An 18,118-nucleotide genomic window follows, 5' to 3' on the forward strand; every position below is an offset into this window, starting at 1 on the left:
TGTAGTGCAGCGTAATGTAGTACAGCGTAATGCAGTGAGGCGTAATGTAGTACAGCGTAATGCAGTGCAGTCTAATGTAGTGAGCGTAATGTAGTGCAGCGTAATGTAGTGCAGCATAATGTAGTACAGCGTAATGCAGTGCAGTGTAATGTAGTACAGCGTAATGCAGTGCAGTCTAATGTATTGAGCGTAATGTAGTGCAGCGTAATGTAGTGCAGCGTAATGTAGTGCAGCGTAATGCAGTGCAGTTTAATGTAGTGAGCGTAATGTAGTGCAGCGCAATGTAGTGCAGCGTAATGTAGTACAGCGTAATGTAGTGCAGCGTAATGTAGTGAGCTAATGTAATGCAGTGCAGTCTAATGTAGTGAGCGTAATGTAGTGCAGCGCAATGTAGTGCAGCGTAATGTAGTACAGCGTAATGTAATGCAGCGTAATGTAGTGCAGCGTAATGTAGTACAGCGTAATGTAGTACAGCGTAATGTAGTGCAGCGTAATGTAGTGCAGCGTAATGTAGTGCAGCGTAATGTAGTGCAGCGTAATGTAGTGCAGCGTAATGTAGTACAGCGTAATGTAGTACAGCGTAATGTAGTACAGCGTAATGTAGTACAGCGTAATGTAGTGCAGCTTAATGTAGTACAGCGTAATGTAGTGCAGCGTAATGTAGTGCAGCGTAATGTAGTGCAGCGTAATGTAGTACAGCGTAATGTAGTGCAGCGTAATGTAGTGCAGCGTAATGTAGTGCAGCGTAATGTAGTACAGCGTAATGTAGTACAGCAATGTAGTGCAGCGTAATGTAGTGCAGCGTAATGTAGTACAGCGTAATGTAGTACAGCGTAATGTAGTGCAGCTTAATGTAGTACAGCGTAATGTAGTGCAGCGTAATGTAGTGCAGCGTAATGTAGTGCAGCGTAATGTAGTGCAGCGTAATGTAGTACAGCGTAATGTAGTACAGCAATGTAGTGCAGCGTAATGTAGTGAGCTAATGTAATGCAGCGTATTTCAGATTGAACTACTTTAGGAATAGGCTTTGTGACTGTCAGCATTAGCTGAGAGAGAAAAACTATAGGGCTTTGAAATGACAAACTATTGACTGACAAACCTCAAGAAAGATAACAAACAAACAGTCAGGGTTACATAGATTATTGTTGGTTTATTTGAAAATAAAGCTGTATGGTTGTTTACTGCAGAAAGTATGAAAAATGAGAAAATCAGAGTATGTTTGAAAAATGAGAAAATCAGATTCTGTGTAGTGCAGCGTAATGTAGTGCAGCGTAATGTACAGTTGTGAAGCGTAATGTGATAATGTAGTGCAGCGTAATGTAGTGCAGCACAATGTACAGTAGCGCAGCGTAATGTAGTGCAGCGTAATGTAGTACAGCGTAATGCAGTGCAGCGTAATGTAGTGCAGCGTAATGTAGTACAGCGTAATGTACAGTAGTGCAGTGTAATGTAGTGCAGCGTAATGTAGTACAGCGTAATGTACAGTAGTGCAGCGTAATGTAGTGCAGCGTAATGTAGTGCAGCGTAATGTAGTACAGCGTAATGTAGTGCAGCGTAATGTACAGTAGAGCAGTGTAATGTAGTGCAGCGTAATGTACAGTAGTGCAGCGTAATGTAGTGCAGCGTAATGTAGTGCAGCGTAATGTACAGTAGTGCAGCGTAATGTAGTGCAGCGTAATGTAGTGCAGCGTAATGTAGTACAGCGTAATGCAGTGAGGCGTAATGTAGTGCAGCGTAATGTAGTGCAGCGTAATGTAGTACAGCGTAATGCAGTGAGGCGTAATGTAGTACAGCGTAATGCAGTGCAGTCTAATGTAGTGAGCGTAATGTAGTGCAGCGTAATGTAGTGCAGCATAATGTAGTACAGCGTAATGCAGTGCAGTGTAATGTAGTACAGCGTAATGCAGTGCAGTCTAATGTATTGAGCGTAATGTAGTGCAGCGTAATGTAGTGCAGCGTAATGTAGTGCAGCGTAATGCAGTGCAGTTTAATGTAGTGAGCGTAATGTAGTGCAGCGCAATGTAGTGCAGCGTAATGTAGTACAGCGTAATGTAGTGCAGCGTAATGTAGTGAGCTAATGTAATGCAGTGCAGTCTAATGTAGTGAGCGTAATGTAGTGCAGCGCAATGTAGTGCAGCGTAATGTAGTACAGCGTAATGTAATGCAGCGTAATGTAGTGCAGCGTAATGTAGTACAGCGTAATGTAGTACAGCGTAATGTAGTGCAGCGTAATGTAGTGCAGCGTAATGTAGTGCAGCGTAATGTAGTGCAGCGTAATGTAGTACAGCGTAATGTAGTACAGCGTAATGTAGTACAGCGTAATGTAGTACAGCGTAATGTAGTGCAGCTTAATGTAGTACAGCGTAATGTAGTGCAGCGTAATGTAGTGCAGCGTAATGTAGTGCAGCGTAATGTAGTACAGCGTAATGTAGTGCAGCGTAATGTAGTGCAGCGTAATGTAGTGCAGCGTAATGTAGTACAGCGTAATGTAGTACAGCAATGTAGTGCAGCGTAATGTAGTGCAGCGTAATGTAGTACAGCGTAATGTAGTACAGCGTAATGTAGTGCAGCTTAATGTAGTACAGCGTAATGTAGTGCAGCGTAATGTAGTGCAGCGTAATGTAGTGCAGCGTAATGTAGTGCAGCGTAATGTAGTACAGCGTAATGTAGTACAGCAATGTAGTGCAGCGTAATGTAGTGAGCTAATGTAATGCAGCGTATTTCAGATTGAACTACTTTAGGAATAGGCTTTGTGACTGTCAGCATTAGCTGAGAGAGAAAAACTATAGGGCTTTGAAATGACAAACTATTGACTGACAAACCTCAAGAAAGATAACAAACAAACAGTCAGGGTTACATAGATTATTGTTGGTTTATTTGAAAATAAAGCTGTATGGTTGTTTACTGCAGAAAGTATGAAAAATGAGAAAATCAGAGTATGTTTGAAAAATGAGAAAATCAGATTCTGTGTATTTTGTGGTTGCAAAGTGTATAAAACACACAATTACAAACATGTGAAGATGGTGGTTGCGAAATCACATTTTGTCACAGTGGATTTGGTCGTTTCTAAACATCCATGGTCTGAATCCTTCAGTTGTAGTTTCATTTCACCAGTTACAGTAGGTCACATTTTGAATGTGTGTATTATGTGTATGAAGAGCAGTATGAGAAAGTGTATCTGAGCATCCCATATCAGAAATGAAATATATTTTTTATTCTCTTCCCCATCCCTCCACACCTCTATCCCTCCCTTTCCCTAGACCTTTGTTCCTGCAACCCTCCATTTCCCCATCCCTCCATCCCTCATCCTCCCCAGACCTCGTTTTTACAAGACAGGTTTTAGTGAGTCACCATAAAAGCAATGAGGAGCAACTAAAGTGTACAACAGAGACAGACCCCTGTAAAGACCATCAGTCCACTCAACCTTCCTCAGCAGCCCGTATTAAACTGTCCTGAACCTGATCCGTGAGAGAGAGAGAGAGAGAGAGAGTGAGAGAGGTGGGTAGGCTTGGGGTGAAAAGAGACAGCAAGTGATTTTTTTTGCAATGGGGACATTTCTTGCTCCAGAGATCATAAACAACCTGGATGTAATCTCAAACAGAGAAATGCCACAGAACTTTAACCAAGCCTGATTAAAAAAACTAAAACTGAACTCACTCATTGGCAGCAAGTTTATTTATTTATTTTCAGCATTGTTTTACTTTGTAACTGCAGTATTTCTCAGTTAAGTAATCATAAACACACTCATAGAAAATCATTCATAGCCCAATACAGATAACCTTGTCATCATAAAATCTGCTGCAAAGTCTACCACTGTTAGAAATGATATCCCATTTTGAATACATTGACCACATCAATTGTCTAGTCCTCATTCTGTGGTACTCTAGACTAGGGTATCCCTTCTGCATGACTATATGAGTGGAGAAGATAGTGAGTTTAGTTGACATCAGGTATGTAAATAAATAATACTGTGTGAGCATACTAAGATGTATAGCTGTATATCTATGGGTCTCTGTAATGTCTGGCAAAATATAGAAACATAGAATGGCTGACAGACAAAGATAGAAAGAGGGCGAGAGAGAGAGAGAGAGAGAGAGAGAGAGAGAGAGACGCTGAGAGGGGAGACAGAAAGAGATGCTATAGAGAAGGCAGTGAGCAGGAGAGTTATCAAAGTGGCTCTATGCATTCAAATGAGTTTATTGACCGTCCAGCAGATCGATTCTGTATTTATAACACATGGGAAGGCTGAATCAATGCATACTTAATGTGTAAAGAGGCGGGGGGGGGGGGGGGGGGGGGGGGGGCAGTGGGGCAGGATGGGGGCAAGAGGTAGGCAGCCAGGGGTGGCGGGGATAGAGAGCTGGAGGCTTGTTAAGTAATAAGCGTTTACATTTTCTGTCTATTCAGCACTGGTGGGCCTGTGCGTTTGGAATGTTTTAGTACAGGGGGTTACAGTCATATCCTTCACATTATACCTTATTCACTGATAGGCCACTGTCAGTCAAACCCAGCAGGTGAAGCATGATGTATGATGTATGACGTCCAATATGAACCATAACCATGCTCAGTAAACAACTCCTATGAAGTTACACTTAGAAAAGTAATCACCAAAATAGATTAGCCATTCAGAGACATCTGTGTAGTAATAGTGAGAGAGAGAGGGAGGCAGGATTTTAATTAATATGAAAATGTTAACATTTAAATGTTAACATTCAGTGTGGTTAAACAATTAGAATAATGTTTCGTTTTTAATGTCTGTATTTTACCCACATATGTAAACACGCACACACGCTCACACGCACACACACACACACACGCACACAGGAGCAGCAATAGCAGATGAGATGACAGCTCCAGTTTGAGAAGGCTGCTCTTGAGGCCTCCGTACCCACTTTTCCCCTCACAGCTACCACACTCTTCAATTAGCATTTTAATTGTTTTCTGTTTTGTTTTCAGTCTTTTTTTCTGTTCTTGCATGGGTGCATATGCTCCAAGGGCTAGTCATTTTTACCCCCTTATGATTTAAAGAGCAAACTTAAATGCATTCTGTTGTTCTATTGTTTTTGTAGCGTTAAATGTTTAGTTTCACTCATACAGGAGATCAATTATGAGAAAGATTATAACTAAAATAAAGATTATAATAATTTAATGATGTTATCAAGACTAAATAGTTTATGTTGCCAAGGCATGTCCACTGATTGCACAGTAATAGCACAGTATGTTTGTTATTCGTAATTAGACACAGTGTAAATGGTGGAACTAGAGACATGTCTTCATAGACTCTGTGGATAGTGGTAACAATGAAGACAGAAACACTACAAGTGGCTGATGAGCAGATATTAAAACACTGATGACTCCTGGAGGTTTATAGGTCAACACCAAACCAGCAGGGTGCACAGGGACAGAGAGGTGCTGCAGCAACACCAAACCAGCAGGGTGCACAGGGACAGAGAGGTGCTGCAGCAACACCAAACCAGCAGGGTGCACAGGGACAGAGAGGTGCTGCAGCAACACCAAACCAGCAGGGTGCACAGGGACAGAGAGGTGCTGCAGCAACACCAAACCAGCAGGGTGCACAGGGACAGAGAGGTGCTGCAGCAACACCAAACCAGCAGGGTGCACAGGGACAGAGAAGTGCTGCAGCAACACCAAACCAGCAGGGTGCACAGGGACAGAGAGGTGCTGCAGCAACACCAAACCAGCAGGGTGCACAGGGACAGAGAGGTGCTGCAGCAACACCAAACCAGCAGGGTGCACAGGGACAGAGAGGTGCTGCAGCAACACCAAACCAGCAGGGTGCACAGGGACAGAGAGGTGCTGCAGCAACACCAAACCAGCAGGGTGCACAGGGACAGAGAGGTGCTGCAGCAACACCAAACCAGCAGGGTGCACAGGGACAGAGAGGTGCTGCAGCAACACCAAACCAGCAGGGTGCACAGGGACAGAGAGGTGCTGCAGCAACACCAAACCAGCAGGGTGCACAGGGACAGAGAGGTGCTGCAGCAACACCAACATTTCTCTCCATGGGGCTCCTAAGAGGAATTCCTTTATAGACTCTGGAGCAGACCTCTATCAAGCAAGAGTAATTATTATCAATTCAATTCATAACATTCGATTAAATTCAATTGCAGTTTCGAAAATTATATAAATTACATAAATTGTGTAGATGAATGTGTAGATGTCTAGTACAATGTGTGTAGCTATGTTGTACAACACATTTACATGTATGATGTAACATTTTTCAATCACAAACATTAAATGGCACCACTTTTTTTATAAATTTGTTTTGAATGATTTGCATTTCACTATTATTCAAATTCCTTAAAAGCCATGAACGCATCTCTGTCTTTCCCCTTACCAAAGAAAGGAACAGAGACAAAGTGAGGCCAAAATGCAAATGTTTAATTATCTATTTGGCTATGATTGCAATGATGGAGGAATCACATGCTTCAGCGGAAGAAGAGGCTTTCATCTGACCTTTACTTCAGCTGAAGATACAGTATGTAGGCCTCTACTCGTTATCTGAAGATACAGTATGTAGGCCTCTACTCGTTATCTGAAGATACAGTATGTAGGCCTACTGTAGGCCTCGACTCGTTATCTGAAGATACAGTATGTAGGCCTCTACTCGTTATCTGAAGATACAGTATGTAGGCCTCTACTCGTTATCTGAAGATACAGTATGCAGGCCTCTACTCGTTATCTGAAGATACAGTATGCAGGCCTCTACTCGTTATCTGAAGATACAGTATGTAGGCCTACTGTAGGCCTCTACTTGTTATCTGAAGATACAGTATGTAGGCCTCTACTCGTTATCTGAAGATACAGTATGTAGGCCTACTGTAGGCCTCTACTCGTTATCTGAAGATACAGTATGTAGGCCTCTACTCGTTATCTGAAGAGACAGTATGTAGGCCTCTACTCGTTATCTGAAGATACAGTAAGTAGGCCTCTACTCGTTATCTGAAGATACAGTATGTAGGCCTCTACTCGTTATCTGAAGATACAGTGTGTAGGCCTACTGTAGGCCTCTACTCGTTATCTGAAGATACAGTAAGTAGGCCTCTACTCGTTATCTGAAGATACAGTATGTAGGCCTACTGTAGGCCTCTACTCGTTATCTGAAGATACAGTAAGTAGGCCTCTACTCGTTATCTGAAGATACAGTATGTAGGCCTCTACTCGTTATCTGAAGATACAGTGTGTAGGCATACTGTAGGCCTCTACTCGTTATCTGAAGATACAGTAAGTAGGCCTCTACTCGTTATCTGAATATACAGTATGTAGGCCTCTACTCGTTATCTGAAGATACAGTATGTAGGCCTCTACTCGTTATCTGAAGATACAGTAAGTAGGCCTCTACTCGTTATCTGAATATACAGTATGTAGGCCTCTACTTGTTATCTGAAGATACAGTATGTAGGCCTCTACTTGTTATCTGAAGATACAGTATGTAGGCCTCTACTTGTTATCTGAAGATACGGTATGTAGGCGTCTACTTGTTATCTGAAGATACAGTATGTAGGCCTCTACTCGTTATCTGAAGATACAGTATGTAGGCCTCTACTAGTTATCTGAAGATACAGTATGTAGGCCTCTACTCGTTATCTGAAGATACAGTATGTAGGCCTACTGTAGGTCTCTACTCGTTATCTGAAGATACAGTATGTAGGCCTCTACTCGTTATCTGAATATACAGTATGTAGGTCTCTACTCGTTATCTAAAGATACAGTATGTAGGCCTCTACTCGTTATCTGAAGATACAGTATGTAGGCCTCTACTCGTTATCTGAAGATACAGTATCTAGGTCTCTACTCGTTATCTGAAGATACAGTATGTAGGCCTCTACTAGTTATCTGAAGATACAGTATGTAGGCCTACTGTAGGCCTCTACTCGTTATCTGAAGATACAGTAAGTAGGCCTCTACTCGTTATCTGAAGATACAGTATGTAGGCCTACTGTAGGCCTCTACTCGTTATCTGAAGATACAGTAAGTAGGCCTCTACTCGTTATCTGAAGATACAGTATGTAGGCCTCTACTCGTTATCTAAAGATACAGTATGTAGGCCTCTACTCGTTATCTGAAGATACAGTATGTAGGCCTCTACTCGTTATCTAAAGATACAGTATGTAGGCCTCTACTCGTTATCTAAAGATACAGTATGTAGGCCTCTACTCGTTATCTGAAGATACAGTAAGTAGGCCTCTACTCGTTATCTGAAGATACAGTATGTAGGCCTACTGTAGGCCTCTACTCGTTATCTAAAGATACAGTATGTAGGCCTCTACTCGTTATCTGAAGATACAGTATGTAGGCCTCTAATCGTTATCTGAAGATACAGTATTTAGGCCTCTACTCGTTATCTGAAGATACAGTATGCAGGCCTCTACTCGTTATCTGAAGATACAGTATGTAGGCCTCTACTCGTTATCTGAAGATACAGTATGTAGGCCTCTACTCGTTATCTGAAGATACAGTATGTAGGTCTCTACTCGTTATCTGAAGATACAGTATGTAGGCCTCTACTCGTTATCTGCTAGAGGGAGAGAAAGAGAAAGAGGGAGAATGAGAGAGAGATGCAATATGATGCAACCGTTCCACATTGCAACATTCTCTCACTTTCAAAATCCATTGCATTCAACCTCCACTGGATTTAGATATAAATGTAAATCCAAAATGTCCCAAACAATCAACAAATGTGATTCAAGACATGAGAGAACAATATAAAAGCCCAGGTTCTGCTGAAGCTAGACATGTGACAGACGTGAACCACCAGCTCTCACCCCTTAGACACATGTCACAGCCTCACAGGCCTGGCGGGGTGGATGGAGGAGAGCTCGTCATGTCATGTTCAGGTCTTTCCGTTGAGAGTGGTCCCACAGAACACATAACATTTTACTGCTTTCTCCTGGCTGAGGATTCTCTGTAAGGATCCTCCAGTGGGCATGATCTGCTGTTTGACTTTTACAGCATCCTACTGCAGACTCACTCATTGGAGCTAGGAGACTCACTCATTGCTTTATCCTACGACAGACAGACTGAAGGAGCAAGAGCAGACTAACAGACTGAACTATCCAATCACTTCTCCAGGCAGGAATGACCACTGGCTTTGCCCTTATTTTATTCAGACATGGACACACACATGCATGCATGCACACACACATACACAGCAACTACAATCTCAACGTGCGCAGTGATTGCCACAATATTTTGCATGCACTGCGCAGCATTACAAACACTGGTCATGAATATTTCCCGATGTGGCTATGACCTAAGGCAACAATACAGTTAACCAGCCAAACTTCCTGGATAACTAAAGGTTAGGTAAATATAATGAAAACTACTGTAGCCTACAGTACATGTAACCAGATAACACAATGGCCTCATTGGCACTTTGTAGACATATGCTTTAGTGTGGATGCTATAGCCACCAGATTGAAATCAATGGTAAATGAATGTCTGTATGTTGTGAGTATGGAGTAAGGTATTGACATGAAGTCAGCCCTGGGGGAAAGTTCTCAGACAATCAGCATCAATACATTTAGACCCATGATAATATGCTTAAGCCAAACAGTTATAGCCATCTAATCTACATCAGTTAGGGATGTAATAGATACTTAATTTCTCATGATCATAACATTGAGTCTTTAGGTGGTCAGCGAGCATACTGTCCGCATGTTTTAGTGAGGCCAGTCTCTATATGCCGGGGAAGAAACTGGAGCCATCCACTTCAGCAGCAGCTAAAGCTGTCATCAGGCTCGAGCCCGATTGCGGAGTGTCTGGCCCTCCACCAGGAAGGGGCCATTTCTCAGAGATTTATGGATCCGGGGAGGAGGTGAAGAGGCCCATCGATAACCCCCATAGAGGGTTCACACATAGCAGAGATTCAAGGTTCCTTTCACTCCTAGCTTAACCTACAAACTACGACAGAATGGGCTTGAACAGACAGTTCATGATGGACTAGATAGTATAGCGTTCGTATACATTTAATGACATTTTATCTGTCTTCAACACCATCAAACAGTGTTTGGTGATAAATGATAAAAGTCTACTTCCAGAGAGTCAGACTTGGTCATCTGGCTCTGGCCTCCTTCATCAGTTCCACACGCACACCTTTAATGGTCCTTCCCCATTTAAACCTCACCTCTAAAAAGCAAACATTTCTTTCTCTCTGTTCATCCACAGCCCTGTCCTGCTCCCTCCCTGATCTCCAGCATGTGTTGGCCCCTTCCCAACCCCGGCATCTGCTTTCTGCATCCTGAGCCAAGTTTATCACCACAGATCCCTCCAGTCCTCTCTCTGTAGGGTTTTTGCTCACAGGGAAACAGATTCCTATGAACTCTCCAGTGATACTGTGTAGGTTAGCATAGGACAGACTGAAACTTTGCACATTGTTGAACGTCCACTGAGGATGACACGAAACGACCAGGAAAAACAGCCTACTACTACTTGACGTAAGATGTCATTACTATTCAGTAAGACCTACTCTTGTTATAATACAGCTATTTTTACTTGCTTTATGATATGCAGGGAAACCAACCAACCTAAGGAAGTGGAGTCATAACATATAACAACACATCATATCAAGCATTAGCTGAATTCAATATCTCTTTATAACAGCTTGCCAAATATTGATATCTGTATAACTGTTATCCAGCCTTTCTGTGTCCCACTACTCTTACTTAGCATGTGTCTGCACTAGACTCTCTCTCTCTCTCTGTCACACACACACACACACACACACACACACACACACACACACACACACACACACACACACACACACACACACACACACACACACACACACACACACACACACACACACACACACACACACACAGACACACACACAAATAATGTGTGCGTGTAAGTGTATATCATCTCTCAGTATGCCCAGATCTGCAGTGAAGGAAAGGTTATTATTTCCTCCAATAACTTCTAGTTCAAACACGAGACTAAAGTAGATAAACAGACAGTGTGAAAAATGAGCCTGTAGCTACAGCTCAAATATGGATGTTCATACTGTACACATATATTTGTCTGCATGCTGAATCATTTAATTTAACCTCACGGTGTGTCGAACATACTTGTGCGAGTACATTTATTCTGTAATGAATACAATATTTTCTTCAGGGTAGGATAGAGAAAGATTTACAAATATAATTAATGGTTTCCTGAATGTGGAAGACACATTTAATTTGAGGAGAGCAGAGAAATAGACCTGCATTCTGCTTGGTATAGTAACCATGAAGGATATTATAAGAAAATGTGTCTTTCATTAGGTATAGCTGAACCTGACACTGATTGTATAACTCTCTTAAATCACTCAAATTACATCTGCGTGTTAGCAGTGTAACCGGACTGCGGTGGATACATATTCAAATACGTGTCTCCTTTTAATCCAGTCATCATTAAGGAAAGGAATGCAGTAGGGGACTCATTTTACGGTGGAAAAAACGACGAGCGCGCGAGAAGCAGACACGGTGACACACATTTGATATGGAAATAATGATCAGGACAATACATATTAAAACAGCAGGGGGCTGGGGAAGATTGGAGGAGCAATGCATGACTGACAACAGATGTATAGCGCTGCAAATTCCATTAAGGATAAGATGGGCCCGCTCTAAAGCCAGCCAAGGAATATCACTGATGTTTTTTAATTTGTCAGGTAATTTGTTCCTATGTGATTGAAGAAAGTGCTAATGTAATTGGGGAGAGTCACTCTATGAAGGAAGAGGAAAGGAGTGATGAGGAGTAGAGGGGAGGTAGGAGGGGGTAACGAGATAGAAGAGGGTGGGGGGCTGAAAAAAGTGTGAAAAAGAAAGAAGCATGTGAGAGACATAGAAAACTATGGCTAGCGCAGTGGTTGTTCGAAAATGGGGTATATAGAAATGAAGGAATTATCCCATTGAAAGCTGCGGATAAATTAGAATTTTTATCGATTTGTTTATTGTTAGACATGAAAGACGAAAAACACCAGGAAATCAGCGCCAAGTGATTTTCATTTAAGAAATCTGTTCCCAAGTATCCCCAGGCATAATAGAGAGACAGGTGATCATATACAATGTAAGCAAGGTTTGAAATTATTATGTTTTAGTCAAACATTATGTCTGTTTGGGCTTCTTGCAGTCTACAAATGATTTGTAACTATGTTCCGGGCCCCCGGCCATCCGCTCAATAACAAAAAAATCGACTCGTGACTGAATCTAGTTGATGATCCCTGGTTTAGGGTGTGTGTGTGTGAGTGTGCATGTGTGCTCGCATTTGTGTGTGTTTGCTCGAGTGTGTGTGTGCTCAACACATGTTCCCAAGCTTCTTGATGTGGTCACTCATCAGCCTTTGATATTTGAGCCGCCTCTTGGACTCCAGCATCCACAACAAAGCAGAGAGAGAGAGAGCACTGGTGGTCCAGGCCAGGAAGCCGTAGAGGCAGGGTGTGGAGTATGATGCAGTTCTCTCCAAACGCTGTGCTTTAGCCTCAACAAATGACTGGTCCCTCTGAACAAAGACTGTGGTTGCCTGATGAGTCACACACACACTTCCATTTACAAGGCTCTGGATGTGCTGCCCACAGTCGGTGTAGAGAGGACATGGTCAGGCAGGCACAGGATGAGAGGCTCAATAAATTAAATGATTTATGGTGTGAGATCATCACTATCATTACAGTTAAACACATGCATGGAATCAAAATGATAAGGACTGTTGATCTAAACCTCTAGAAAAGGACCCTGAACCTGCCAATAATAGAAAATAAAATGTTATTGGTCACATGCACATATTTAGCAGATGTTATTGCGGGTGTAGTAAAATGCTTGTGTTCCTGGCTCTAACAGTGCAGTAGTATCTAAAAATTCATTACAATACACACACATTTCAGAGTAAAAGAATGGAATGAATAAACATTAGGATGAGCAATGTCGGAGTGGCATTGACTACAATATAGTAAAATACAGTATATACATATGAAATGAGTAAAACAGTATGTAAACATGATTGAAGTGACCAGTGCTCAATTATTAAAGTGAGCAGTGATTCCATGTCTATGTATATAGGGCAGCAGTCTCTAAGGTGCAGGGTTGCGTAACCGGGTGGCAGCCGGCTGGTGGCAGTGACTAAGTTCAGGGTACTGAGTGGAGGCCGGCAAGTGATTATTATTTAACAGTCTGATGGCCTTGAGATAGAAGCTGTTTTTCAATCTCTTTGTCCCAGCTTCGATGCACCTGTACTGACCTCGCCTTCTGGATGATAGCGGGGTGAAGAGGCTGTGGCTCAGGTGGTTGATATCCTTGATTATTTTTTTGGCCTTCCTGTGACTTCGGGTGCTGTAGGTGTCCTGGAGGGCAGGAAGTGTGCAGACCGCACAACCCTCTGGAGAGCCCTGCGGTTGCGGGCGGTGCAGTACCAGGCGGTGATACAGCCCGACAGGATTCTCTCAATGGTGTATCTGAGGGGGCGTGCTCCCTCTGCTGTCTCCTGAAGTCCACGATCAGCTCCTTCATTTTGTTAACATTGAGGGAGAGGTTATTTTCCTGGCACCACTCCACCGGGGCCCTCACCTCCTCCCTGTAGGCTGTTTCGTCATTGTTTGTAATCAGGCCTACACTGTTGTGTCATCTGCAAACTTGATGACTGAGTTGGAGGCGTTCGTGGCCACGTGTATACATCAATGTTATTCTCAGAGGCAAAACAATCAATACAATCTTGAAGCATTCAATCCAATTGGTCAGACCAGCATTGAATAGACCTTAGCATATGTTCTTCCTGTTTGAGTTTCTGCCTATAGGAAGGGAGGAGCAGAATGGATTTGTGATCTGATTTGCTGAAGGCAGGGCGGGGGAGGGCTTTGTAGCCAACTCGGAAGGGAGAGTAACAGTGGTCGAGAGTTTTTGAAGCGTGAGTACTACAGTCGCTGTGTTGATAGAACTTCGGTAGAGTTTTCCTCAGATTGCTTTGAGTCCCTAGCTACAATAAATGTTGCCTCAGGATATGTGGTTTCCAGTTTGCACAAAGTCTGGTGTTATTCCTCTAGGGCCGTCGTGGTATCTGCTTGAGGGAAAATATACACGGCTGTGACTATAACCAAAGATAATTATTTTGGGAGGCAATACTGTTGACATTTGATTGTGAGGTTTTCTAGGTCGGGTGAACAAAAGGACTTGACTTCCTGTATGTTATCACAATCACACCATAAGTAGTTAATCATGAAACATAAACCTCCGTCTTTCTTTCTGTCTGCGCAATGTACTGAGAACCCAGCTGGCTGTACGAACAGGGATAGCATATCCAGAAAGAGCCATCCATGATTCCGTGAAAAAGAGTATGTTACAGTCCCTGATGTCTCTCTGCAAGGAGATCCCCGCCCTGAGCACGTCTACTTTATTGTCCAGGGACTGAACATTAGCGAGTAATATACTCAGAAGTGGTGGATGGTGTACACGCCTCCTGAGTCGGACTAGACGGCCACTCAAAATACCTCTTCTCCACCGGCGGCGTCTTGGAGCCGCCTCTTGGATAAATTAAATTGCCTTGGGGGGTACAGTTCGGGAAAGTTGTTTTTCTGGTCGGAATGCTGGTGAGTTACCACTGCTCTGATATCCAAAAGTTATTTCCGTCCGTATGTAATAACACAAAAAAACTTTCAGGGCCAATAATGTAAGAAATAATGCAAAAACTATATATATATTCCTAAAAGTTGCCTTTTAGCAGAGCTGCCATGTCTGTTGGCGCCATCTTACCTATTTTCAGACAATATGAGAAAGAAGGATGTCACTGTATATGCGCGCATGCGCACACAGACACACATCTTGCATTTTGATTTTTTCTGATTTTCCTTTAGAAATAGGAAAGGGGTCTTATATTGCTAATAATACTGTTTGGGTGGCACTGATTGTAGGCCTACTGCAATCAGTCAACAAGCCAGTATTAACCTGACGGCCACCAGACTAGGCTCCTCCTAATTCCCTGAACATCCTAGCAGAGGAACAGCAGGGGTCAGCTGCTGCACCAGCAGGAAGCACAACAACATTAGTCTTCATGTAAAGTTTAGTTTAAAGGCTACATCAGAATTCACACCAGCTGCACCAATCAAAAATTATGTCCAGCATTTGTAATGCTGGTTGCTATGGAGCAATTTCCCTCACATACACACACACACATGCACACATGCACACACACTCCTACTCGTATGCTAGCAAACTGTAATTCATATCTTAGCAGGCTTAATAGGTTGTGTCTGTCATTTAAGTTCATGATGAGGAAGTGTGATGTGTTGCCATGGAAACATGGAGGGATGTCTCTGTAAGTGTGATACTGTTGTCTTATTTCCCCTTGTATAATGTAGACTTCCACAGCAGTAATGACTACAGTAATTTGGCTGGGGAGGTGCTTTAGTCAAAAGGCTCTTCCTTACGGATAAAAGTAAAGATGGAATCCGTAGTACACAAAGAAAAAAAAGGGGCTATGTGGAACCTAAAAGGGTTATTTGGCTGTCCCCATAGAAAAACCCTTTGAATAACACATTTTTGGTTCCAGGTAGAAACCTTTTGGGTTTCATGTAAGACCCTTTCCACAGAGGGGTTCTCTCTGGAACCAATAAACAATAACAATGGTGGTCAGTGGCTCTGTTTCCCCTACTCTATTAGAAAAAAAAATCAAAAAGGGTTACTCTGCTGTCCTCATAGGAATAGCCTTTTTTTCTAATAGAGTAGGGGAAACAGCGCCACTGACCACCCCACCACCATTGTTATTGTTTTTGTTGCTGAGCTGAGGAGCATCGCGCAGCATGGCAACAAAATTGCAGTGCATATTGTACTCTTCTGTCGTGCGTGCAATGATGTCTAGAGGGAAAAAAACTGTTCTTTGTTTGCAGTAACTTATTTGTTGTTGTAATATCGCAAACAGACGTGGCCGTTTCACCATTAAGGAATCCAGCTTTAAGGTCAAATTAGCACTTCCTGAAAAAAATACAACTTCATGCATCATCTTAAGAGAAACAAGAAAATGGTTAAAACACGAAAAGCCAATCTATGGAACTCATACTCTACCGTTGCTTCACTCCCCTAGCTCCCTCCTCTTCTTATTGGCCTTGGCCACCCTGTAATGTGTGATGGCCACACTGCCACAATTCCTCCCTGCTCTCGGCTGAGTGTGTATCGATTGCTTGCTGCTGTGTGTTAGACTGAGGTGAGGTGTGAGCGAGAGAGAGAGCGAAAGAGAGAGAGAGTGGGGGGGAGAGAGAGCGAGCGAGATAGAAGGGGGGGGGGCAATAACAATCCTATATTTGTACAACACCTTTTCATACAGTACCTTTCATACTGTATCTCTCTGTAAGTGCTGTCAGACAAGTGTGACATTATCAGTAAATGAGTGGACACATTTTTTGTGACCAAACATTCAGAGCTTTGGCCAGTTAAATAGTACTCACTGATCCAAGAATCAATTGACGATAATGGCCATTAACACTTCGGACAAAAATCACCTCAGTAAAAACCTTTTAAATCTAGCTTTTAACCTCTCAACCTGAGCTATCAATACGAGTTAAATGGACAAAATATGGAACATATCCGGTCCTACAATAACTGTAAGCATTTTGTAAGTAAGTGCTAATAGAGGAAATGGCCACCCTGTAACGTTTCCCATTTTGTCTTGCTGCATTTTACTGATATCATAAAACATTTTAGATCATTACATTTTACAACATCCTGGTATTCCATGTACAGTGAGACTTTAATTTAGCTTTAAACTCATTTGGATTGGACAAATGAAAACAATCACCTGTCCGTTCCTGATCATAAAGTCTGTATAAAACAAGGATTGGGAACCGTGTAGAATATCATTTGACACCTAGACCTTCCTGCAGAATAGCAGGCCGCATGCACTATAAGCATATTATGCACAAACACAGCTAAATGCAAGACACATTAATAAGCAACAGATGAAAGCTTTGATTAGTAATTCAATGGATGCAATAGAGCATCAGCAACAGGACTCATATCCCAAACTCAAAATGTCATGCAATAAAGCTTTTATTATTGATTATAGCCAGCAATCAAAGCAACTCAAAGTCAATAGTCAATTCAGTAGTCCAGAGTTCAAAGGTCACATTACCAAAAAGTATTACATTCAGTTAAATTCTGTTATTTCTCCCCCCAAAAATCCAAACAAAGATACATTTTAATCCAATAGGACATGCTGGAGATTCAATCAACAAAGGAAAAAACATTTTGATGCTTACCATTCCTTGGTGATGATATGAAGTCCTTATGTGAGATTAGTACACTAATTCCCTTTTTACCAGGTAGATAATACAAAGAACTGTTTTTTTAAAGCAAACTATTTTCAAACTATTTTACTTTACAAGTTTTCAAACAAACATTTAATTCATTGTTTCTCATACCACAGCCATGTTGCTCTCCCTTCCTACTCACATGACCCCATACTTAAAGGTTGCGTTCCCCTGCTCAGACCTTGCATGCATCAACCAATGGTTGCGTGCCACATCAACGACTGTGTCATCGACGGACAGATTGCTATAACATATGATGTGGTTAGTTGATGCGTAAAATACCTATCCAGGCGTTGTCAAATCTGGCATACGTCAGCAACGCCATGGGCAGAGGAATGTGCCCAAAGTGACAGGTATCATTTTGATCAATCAACAGAATCTAAAGCTGGTAGCATATAAATCATAGCATGGATCTATACATGCACACCTTCCACTTATGTTTGATCTAGGAAAAGATACATAACCTTTCAATCTGTTTAATTTAGTTTTACATTTAATGTGGAGACATTACAGATGCACCTGGACATTTGTGTAAAATGTTCATTTTATTGCATATATGAAAATATTATGCTTCCATCCAAGTTCTGTGTTCCATTCCTTGTCTTGACAGTATAGAATGTGTTTCCCATGTATGTCTACAGCAATTCAGTGATATCAAGCATTATCCATAGCCCTTGTGCTTCACCACTGGGTTATGATTACAGATGTCTATATATTGGAGCCTGGAAGTTTCCCTATCCTCATTAAGGGAAATGAGGCAAACACCTGGCATGACATGGCCCAGCTTGACTTAGCACAGCCAAGTTCACATAGTGTTGTGCAGAT

At 42.2% G+C, this 18,118-nt stretch overlaps 1 long non-coding RNA gene across 1 annotated transcript in view; it reads right to left on the bottom strand.

The window, feature by feature from the left end:
- The window catches only part of LOC118937455, a 41,810-nt gene extending 24,235 nt beyond the window's left edge, over positions 1 to 17,575 (bottom strand). The window contains exons 1-2 of the long non-coding RNA XR_005034804.1: positions 17,243 to 17,575; positions 16,053 to 16,186 (exon numbers count right to left, since the gene is read on the bottom strand). This is a non-coding gene — a long non-coding RNA (uncharacterized LOC118937455). The remainder of the gene's footprint in view (positions 1 to 16,052; positions 16,187 to 17,242) is intronic.
- Between the last annotated feature and the right edge of the window lie 543 nt (positions 17,576 to 18,118).

The sequence above is a fragment of the Oncorhynchus mykiss genome, chromosome 11, assembly GCF_013265735.2.
Source record: "Oncorhynchus mykiss isolate Arlee chromosome 11, USDA_OmykA_1.1, whole genome shotgun sequence".
Lineage (NCBI taxonomy): Eukaryota > Metazoa > Chordata > Actinopteri > Salmoniformes > Salmonidae > Oncorhynchus > Oncorhynchus mykiss.